This window comes from Alosa alosa, chromosome 15, assembly GCF_017589495.1.
Source record: "Alosa alosa isolate M-15738 ecotype Scorff River chromosome 15, AALO_Geno_1.1, whole genome shotgun sequence".
NCBI classification, from domain to species: Eukaryota; Metazoa; Chordata; class Actinopteri; order Clupeiformes; family Clupeidae; genus Alosa; species Alosa alosa.
In genome coordinates, this window is record NC_063203.1 from 24695584 (window position 1) to 24705532 (window position 9949).

General features: G+C 40.9%; 1 long non-coding RNA gene across 1 annotated transcript; it reads right to left on the minus strand.

The window, feature by feature from the left end:
• Positions 1 to 704: 704 nt before the first annotated feature.
• On the minus strand, positions 705 to 5122 carry LOC125308754. The gene is made up of 4 exons (XR_007195961.1): positions 4970 to 5122; positions 3008 to 3127; positions 1872 to 1899; positions 705 to 1485 (listed from the first exon to the last, which is right to left on the minus strand). It is a non-coding gene; the product is annotated as an uncharacterized LOC125308754 (long non-coding RNA).
• Between the last annotated feature and the right edge of the window lie 4827 nt (positions 5123 to 9949).

Consider the following 9949-nt stretch of genomic DNA (forward strand, 5'->3'; position numbering starts at 1 on the left):
TACCACCATATTTTCAGTTTTGATACTGTTAGACATGATCCTTTCTTTCGTAAAGCGGTTTACCTGTATGTCGAACACCAGAAGGCTACTCTTGAAACCAGGTCTAATCACATCCGCTTATCGAGTGACAATGTTGATTATGACACATACACAGTAAAAAATAACGATAAATAAGCATATATATAATATAGGTGTATTGGCTATATCTTAAACATTGGTATATGTTTGGACCACTGATTAAAACAGAATTTAAAAAGCAGGTTAAGAGTTTTACCAAGCTGACAATTGCTGAATCGCAGTCAGAGTCAATGTTATCACTCGATAAGGGGATATGTTTAGACCTGTTTTCCAGTGTAACTTTCTGACATTAGACATGAACCAAACGAACACAGCAGACAGCTGTTTCAAACTACTTTTACTCTGCTTACTGTTTATGTCCTGTGGGCTGACAGGGCGTTGTGCCACTACTGAACGTCTTTTTGACGCTAGTAGTGAGGTATGCATATTGAAACCTGGTGGGAAGGCTGACATTTTGGAGACATGTGCTGTGGTTTCAGTGCGACAGACAACAGTTAGAGTAAGGAGGAGGAGTGTGAAAGGAAGATGAGAGGAGGAGGGGCACAACCCCCAGAGAGAGAGAATTAGATAGATAGATAGATAGAGATAAATTGATAGATAGATAGATAGATAGATAGATAGATAGATAGATAGATATGTAGATAGATAGATGGAAAGAGAGATAGAAAAAGAGATAGATAGTGACAAAACAAACATGGCCGTGTGAGAGTTACCCCAAAGGCAGTTGGTGCCTTCACACTCATGTCGATAGTTTCACCCCTGCCCACAAATGACAAGAAAACTGGCTTTCACTAAGAATTGTAATATGTTAACACCAAAGGTGCCAACTCTCAAGGCTGGCTATGTGTGAGAACACCGACCAAAACAGGAGTGTTTTTTTTTTTTTTTTTTTTTTTTTTGCATGACAGTCAATGGAATTTTTTTTTTTTTTCACTAGCGTGAGAAAGAACAGATATGAGTGAGTCCTGCAAAGGTCAAATACATGTCCAAAACATGGAGTTCATGCTGTGTAAGTGACCACCGACTTCTATTGAGCTAAAATAAAATCCGAACCCTGTTAGAGTTATTCTACTCTTATGTTACACTAGAGAATCCACCTGTCGTAACTATTACATATATACAGATATCCACAAGTTATGTCTATGCAGAAAGAGGAACATGTAAAGGCCATCATGACAGAAGTTGACTGAGGACACACACGTGCCAATGGGAGCTAAAGTCAGAGAGAGGTAGCTTTTAGAGCGTCAGGAGGAAGTGAGTCAGAACTAAAGCACAGGTACAGGAAATGAGTAGAAAAGGTGATTCTGTGGCCACGCTATACATTCTGCAGCTAGCTCTTATTTCTTCTCCACTATGTTGCTGATGGAGAATGTCTTGGACTTGGACTTGGACTGAACACCAACTTTCCTGCAACAAAAGGAAGAGTATAAGGCATTTGTATGTGCATCACTCTTGGTGTGTGTGTGTGTGTGTGTGTGTGTGTGTGTGTGTGTCTGTCTGTTTGTCTGTCTGTGTGTGTTCATTTGTGTGCTTGTGTGTCACAGCCAGTGGGTCACAAACATTTCATTCATGGACTCATATTCATAGACACACACACACACACACACACACACACACATGGCCATCGGGGACACTTACACACAACCAGACACTCACAGAAACAAACGTGTGGGCGTGTCGAGAGAGAACATCTGATAATATCAAGGACAACAGGAAAAAACAACAACAACAACACAGAAACAAACAAGGACAGCACCTGGCTGGTATCACAAGACCTGACGAGGGATACTTACTCTAGCACTTTATCCTTCATTGACGGCTCTGTAGACCCAGCACAGAGAGATAAAGAGAGAGAGAGAGAGAAAAGATAGAGCAGAACATTACATTCAACACATTCACTGAAAGTTAAAACAGTTCACATGTATCTATTTATTTATTTTTGTGTCTCATCTAACTTTGTTTACCTGTTTACTTTTTACTTCTGCACTGTTTACCTGTTTACATTGACTGCATTGCACAGTTTACCTTTTTACATTTACTCCTGCACTGTTTCATCAATACCCTTGCACTGCTAACACCCAATACTACACATTACATTTATACTTATTTTTTTATATTCCATAACCTGTCCATAAACCTGCATGCAATATACTGTACATGTATATTAAATATATTAGTTATAGAGAATGGCTATTTATATTCTTGTACTAAATATATTAGTTAAATAGAATGGCTATTTCGTATTCTTGTACTAATTACCAACCATTTCGTTCGAAAAATCTAAAACAACAATGTTTTTTAATACTTCAAAATAACATTTGATAAATGAACTTTACATTTTTCAGTAGCCATAGGTGTGTAGATTTTAACAAAATCTAGTTTGGTTCTTACATCAACGTTTAGCCCAAGAATTCTCGTCGCAATTCAAAATTCTACTGGAGCTCCAAGCGGATTTGTACACGCTGCCTAATACTGTTTACAGCTCTTCGAGTCACAGTAAAATGTAATTTTTGGTACATAGCTAATTTAGATACACTTATGGTGTGGGTATTTGCGTTTCTTTAGGAATCCGCCGGTTTGTATAGAAATTAATATTAAGTGACACATACACGTAAGAGGTTGGACATACGGGACAGTTGGGAATATGTGGCATTCCGATATATTCCTTATCTGTCTTTGTAGACTCCTCTGGAAAACCTGTATTTATCCAACTATACACTTTACATAATTAATCTCTATTATCTACATAACTGCACAGAATACCGTACTCAACCTGCACTTTGGCATTTAATGCTTCTTTGCACTTGGTTTGATGTCAACTGCATTTCATTGGCTCTTTACCTGTACTCTGCTAAATGACAATAAAGTTGAATCTCTAAAATAATGTCATCTAATCTAATCTGGATGCGTATGGGCAGGTGTCACTCACTCTTGCGTTTGCACTTGGGGCACTTTATCTTGCCCCACAGGTGCTTGATGAGACAGGCCAGGAGCAGACCGCCCAGCACGGCGAAGCCCACAGTGATCCCGATCGACACCGACGTCTTGTCTGTCAAGGGGAACAGAGAGAAACCTCTCATTCAACTGGAGGAGCATTAAGAAAGTTTTTTTTTAAGTATTTTGGGCTTTTTGCCTTTATTAGGACTGAAGAGACTGGCAGGAAGTGAATGGGAGAGAGAGATAGGATGAGATCAGGAAATTACCCGGGTAGGACTTGTGGACTATGGTTCTGGTGCTGTAGCCAGTTGTGCCACGGCGCCCCCAAGATGATTTATACATATTACTGGGTGTAAATGCAGGCCCCTGGTTGTGTTTACTCATTATCAAAATAGACTGTTCCTGTGTGATGTGCTCCTAAATTGAATCTTGCATTTGGGTATACAGAGAACATCATTTCAGATGTAAACAGGAGAGGTAGGGGATTTCCTACTATGGCCTATCACCAACCAAGCTTGTTTTACATCACACAACATGACGCAGGGTACAACAACCGTCCACAGTGCAATGGCAGCAGCAAACACATCGCATGTTGTACCCAGGATCCTTAAAGGTATCCAGTGCCAGGGGGGCGTTGTGGCGCAGCAAGCTACAGCGCCCGTACCATGTACGGGTCCGAGTGCCACCCAGATTCGAATCCGACCTGTGGTCATTTCCCGATCCCACCCCATCTCTCTGTCCCACTTGCTTCCTGTCTCACTCTCCACTGTCCTGTCCAAATAAAGGCAAAAAAAGGGTATCCAGTGCCATTTTGGGTATCTTTTTGAATGCCCCCCCCTACAGTCTGTATAATAAATATTTTACCTTGCCGTTGTAAATACTTCTCAGAGCTTGAGCACTTCCCCCCTAGACATGGTACATGTGCAAGCACACACTAATCCCGACACAGTGAGCTGCCTGCTACAGCGGCGCAGTGAGGAGCCGTGCTCAGGGCACTTCAACCATTCCTACTAGTCAGGGTTCGAACCGGCAACCCTCCAGTTACAAGTCCGAAGCGCTAACCAGTAGGCCACGGCTGCCCCAATAGACCCCACTTAGGCTGTGAGAGCCTCAGGTATAGCCATTGGCTTGGCTTTTCTGAAGCCTCGGCCCTCAGATAACTCTTGACAGCTCCTTACCAGTGACTGTTCTGTCTGACACAGAAGTGTTACTTAATAACACTTAACATCAAATTCTGTACGATAATTTCGCAGTTTTGGTTTTTAATCACTCATAACCAATCAGGAATTTGAAATAGACATCTGCCCTCTGTTTTCTTTTCTGAGTCACCAAACTCTCCAAATGAATCATATGAAAAAAACAAATCTTCAAAATCTCTTCAAATCTACGCTCCTGTTGAAGTTTCACATCATATGATCACACCTGAGTAAAACCATGATACGATTGGCTTCAAAGTGTACTGAGTGTGGGTTAGTGTACTTGTATGCATCATTCAGCTGCTTCCTAGAAATGAACTTTCTGATACTCAATAGAACATCCACCCCTGCAGCCCCAATGTCAACAGAGTAATAACATCAGACCTTGTTTGAGCCGTTACCAAAGCCATCAAGAAAACAGACTGAAATAAATTGCTTGTTATGAGTGTATGTATGTGTTACCAAATGTATACATTTTATAAAATGTAAACATATTATCCACTAGTAGTTTAACTGTTGCATTATGTAAATACTCTCTCTCTCTCTCTCTTTCTCTCTCTCATAATTATATATATACAGTAAAATAATAATCCACTTAAACTCAGCCATAACACTGATATGTTGTATAGTCGAAGTCTGTGTTGAATTACATTGAAATGTACACTCAATCCATTGCCATATTCCCAAGTGGTCATTAGAGAAGTACTACGATGAATATGTTTTGTTTCCCAATGAGTCAAGGTCTTTCAGACTCTTACCCATAGCTGGCTTGTAGTTATGTATGGTCCTTGACACAGAGTTTCCGACACCTGAGATTGTGGGAAAATGTTTTTTTCCTCGATAACAAATGTTATTTCTCGGAAATCTTCTTGTTTCTGTAGTTCACTCTCCTGCAATCTCACTGTCCGCCATCTTTGCCCCGTGCTCAGAACAGGTCATCATTCCTGACGGGTGGCTTTCCACAAACAGGTCGGTCTTCATTTTTTGAGGCCCTTTGGTATGCTGACGTTTCCAGACTCACCCGTTCCCACATGCGTATCTCACACACACCCACACGCTGCAGAACAGTCTCTTTAACACACCCCACAAACATCATCAAAACATTGTTCTTATTTGCCTGTTTTCAACATTTCAGTGTTGTGTGTTTTCCTGATTCCAATGTGCATAACTGTTGGTATTTCACACTCATAGCAAGGTACTGAGTATAGTAAAATGGATAACAAGAAATAAATCTCTCAATTTATTCGAAATCACTAAGTAAGTAAATAAATAAATAAATAAATAAATAAATAAAAAACAATGTCAAATCAGAGGCCCAACAAAGAGTGACAGGACGAGAAAAATAACAGATTTGTGATGCCTTGACTGTGATACTAAGGCCCTGTATATGTATTCTAGTGGCCAAGGTTCAGCTGGGTCAAGGTATCATTACAGGTCAGCAGCATTATACAGTAGGTCAGTGGTGCTTTAGGCCAATCAGTCAGTCATCCAGTTAAGTCCTCTAGCCAATCATAGTCTCAGACAGGGTTTTGGTAAATAGTGTTAGGTAAAACGTTGAGATAGAGCACCCTCTGCTGGTTTATATAAATACTGCACAATAGATGGTAAGGTGTTGAGTGTGTTTGAATTCCCTTCCTTGTAGCATCCTTTTCTGCATTGCACAGTGGGGAGAAGTTCACCTTGTTTAATTAAATAACAATTATATTTCCTTATTAGCTGCATACTTGAGGTTGGAGATATTAAGGCAAGCCAAGTTTCTCACATACTGGAAGTTCAAGATATACAGCCTTATGATTTTCTTATTCAGTTCTACACTGGACTTGAATTACAAAATTCGGCACAGATACACAATTATGATTTTGGCCTATTGATTATAATGTGGTTAATTGTAAGTATAAGTATATTTTAATCTCTGCATTTATCCCAATCCGTGAATTAGTGCAACACTCAGCACACAGTGAGGTGAAGCACACACTAATCCCGGCGCAGTGAGCTGCCTGCAACAACAGCAGCGCTTGGGTGGCAATGAGGGGTCGGGGTTCGAATCGGCAACCCTCCGGTTACAAGTCCGAAGCGCTAACCAGTAGGCCACGGCTGCCGAATTGAAAGCTCTGTCAGTCAAATTCAATATAATTTTTTTTACTTTGGCCTTTTATGGGGTATCTATTGGCAGACAGCCCTGGTAACTTACCGTTGTCGTTGACACACCTACTCGCTTGACTGCCACTGCAAAGTAGCCTGTGCATTGGCATTCTCCATGAGTGTAGCCTGCGTGTCAGATAACCCTGACGTTTCTTGTATTGTCGTGCTGGCTGTCGGAATGATCAGCAGTACAAATAAGTTCGCTAAAATATTGGTGGGGACAATTTTGTCATCTTAAAATTTTGATTAGGACTAGTCCTTAGCGTCCCACCCTAAATCTACGCCCATGGACGCACCCACCACTAGCCTAGCTTAGCACAAGTGCTTCGAAGTGGCCAGCTTCATGCGTGTGTCAGACCAAGTACACGCATGGAGATGAGAAGGGTATGTATCGACTTATCAAACTCTGGGGAATACGGTGAATGAGCTAAAGTCCCAAAACGTTGGTGTGTTCCAGTAATCAGCAATGCTGTTCCGGTGACTTGATAAGTAGCGTTTTGGGAGGTGTGGGAGTGGAAACGTAACTGTATGGTATTGTTTTTGGGGTGTTTGAGGTGCGTGTCCGATATCTTTACTGGACACTGACAACAGGTAACTGAGACAGCCTTTTGGGAGGCTTGACAATATAATTGTATTGGCTTTACAGTAAAGAGGAAGTGGAGTGTCTTTCTCTCTTTTTTTCTCTCTCTCTCTCTCTCTTCCCCATTAAAATCCCTTTCATTGCACACACACTGGGTCTCCTGTTTGGTTTTATGCCAGGGGAAGTTACATGAACTTCCACTTTCAATGTGTTGAACAACGACGAGGGATTTACGCTCAGGTCTATGGGGTGGCCTTCATCGTCCAGTAGCGACGCAATGGGGGTACCTTCCGCTTCAACATTTGACGACAAGGGGCAGTGACCAAGCCTCAATATGTGACGACTAGGGGTGAGACTGTGTTGCAACACAACATTCAATGATGTTCCATTGCAGTAAACGAACCAACTACAACCCCAAAACAGAAAAAGTTGGGATGTTGTGTAAAATGTGAATAAAACCAGAATGTAATAATCTGCAAATCTCTTAAACTCATATTTAGTTGCAAAAAGGACAAAGAAAACATATCAAATGTTAAAAATGACAAATTTGACTATTTCATGAAAAATATATGTTAATTTTGAATTTGATACCAGCAACATATTTCAAAAAAAGTTTGGACGGGGATAACAAAATGCTGGAGAAGTTGTGTAATGATAAAGAAAACAAAAGGAGGAATGTTTCACAACTAATTAGGGTAACTGGCAACATGATTGGGTATGAAAAAGAACATCCCAGAGAGGCCGGGTCTCTTACAAGTAAAGATGTAGGGGTATTCAATACTCTGTGTAAACCTGTGTGCACAAATGATGAAACAATGTCATTGTAATACCTCATAATTGTTAAGTATTTAGGTAGTTAATCATCTACATGAGTCAAGACATAATTAAAACACTCAGAGAATCCAGAGAAATCTTTGCAAACAAGGGAAAGAGCTGAAAAACACATTGGATGACCATGGTCTTTTGGACCTCAGATGACACTGCATCAACATCAGACCTGTTTCCAGACCTGTCATTGTATGGGCTCAGGAAAACCTCTGATAACCATTGTCTATGTCCACAGTTTGATACTCAATTCAAAAATTGCAGCCAAAACCGCCAAAACTAACCAAGGTACTAAAACTAACTGAAGTAGAACAGCGTGATGGATATTCAGGTTCCTATCCATGCAGGCTCTTCTGCTGACAAACATCATGAAACGTTGATGGTGCGTGCTAGTGTTAAAAATGGAACCGTTTTGTGTCCACTCAGTGAACCGCGGCACAAAATGCATACGGTCATTCATTTCTCTTCCCTTCTGTTCACTTCACAGACACAATGCAAGAGAGGACTTATAGGCAACAACTCTTCTACAGTTGAGTCTATGGGAGCTAATAAAAACTTCAATAATAGAGAAGTTTTTTCCAGTCTACGGTTCAAACTAGAGACAGAGGGGATGTAAACACTCCAGGTTGACATATACTATATATATACTCTTTTGACCCGTAAGGGAAATTTGGTCTCTGCATTTATCCCAATCTGTGAATTAGTGAAACACACTCAGCACACAGTGAGGTACCCACTAATCACGGCGCAGTGAGCTGCCTGCAACAACAGCGGCGCTCAGGGAGCAGTGAGGGGTTAGGTGCCTTGCTCAAGGACACTTCAGCCGTGCCTACTGGTCGGGGTTCAAATCGGCAACCCTCTGATAACAAGTCCGTAGTGCTAATCAGTAGCCTAGGCCATGGCTGCCTCAAATCAGGACTATGCAGTCCATAAACCTGCTGCCCCTTACAAAAATGAAATGTTTGCGACAGAATTGCAGCTAACTTGTGGGTTATTTGTGGGATTTGTGTAGAAAATATTGCCAGAAGTTTGCCAGTGTTGGCTACTAGTGGCAAACTTCCAGCAAAGTTTTGGCAACAATGAGAAGTTTGCCACTAGTGGGAAAATGTTTTTCGCCAGTGATTTGCCACCAAGTTTAGCCAATAATGGCAAACTTTCCGTGAACTTAATTGCATATCAGACAAACCTAATTTGCTTATGACATTGCTGCAAATTTGCTGCAACTTTGCCAAAAGTTAACCGCAACTGTTTGCCAGAAACCTAATTTGCATGTGAGAATTTGCGGCAACCATTCGCCATAAACCTGACATTTCTGTACGGCGCCACTTGTGATATTATGTTCTGGTAAATTATACAAAACACAAGAATAGGGAGGTCCAACACACACACACACACACACACACACACACACACACTGTCTTATAATGATATATTACTGATATATATTAATGCATTTTGTACTGGTGCAACAATTTACTTTTTGTACAAATGCTTTCTACTGACTCAAAACAATTCCCAAAACAATTCTCAAAACTTCTCAAAACAATTCCCAACAAATCAGTTGCTTTTATCAAATTTACTATAAGTAACATGTGAGCCTTTGTTTAATCAGTTTCCAATTTCTACAGTCCCATTTCTATCCAAATTGCATGGTATGCATATTATTGCTCAACAATATGGGTCACCATTACATGAGTCAATCATACAGGTGTGAAATTCTGTCCCACCTATTAAGGAATTTCCTGGCAGAAGAGTTTCCTCACTCTGCCCACAACTGACCGAAATGTGTGGCTCATGTTGCACGATACAGGAACGGCAGAAGGAAGTGACTCTATTTTGCCGATTACTGTTTATCATGTTATATCACCGTACGATAATTATGTCAGGCACACAGTAAAGCCATGTGAGAGAATGTGTGTAGAGAGAGAGAAAGCAGAGAGACAGTGTGATAAAAAAAGAGAGAGAGGGGCTGGGAGAGAGAGAAAGCAGAGAGACAGTGTGATAAAGAAAGAGAGAGAGGGGCTGGGAGAGAGAGAAAGGGAGAGATAGAGAGAAAGAGAGTGGTATGTGTGCTTTGCAATGCTTGAGCAACATGGTAAACAGTGCAAATGGTGAGGGGGAGGGGCGCTGGGATGTACGGAGTGATTAAATAAGAGAACAGGGAGAGAGGAAAGAAAAAGGGAAAGATAGG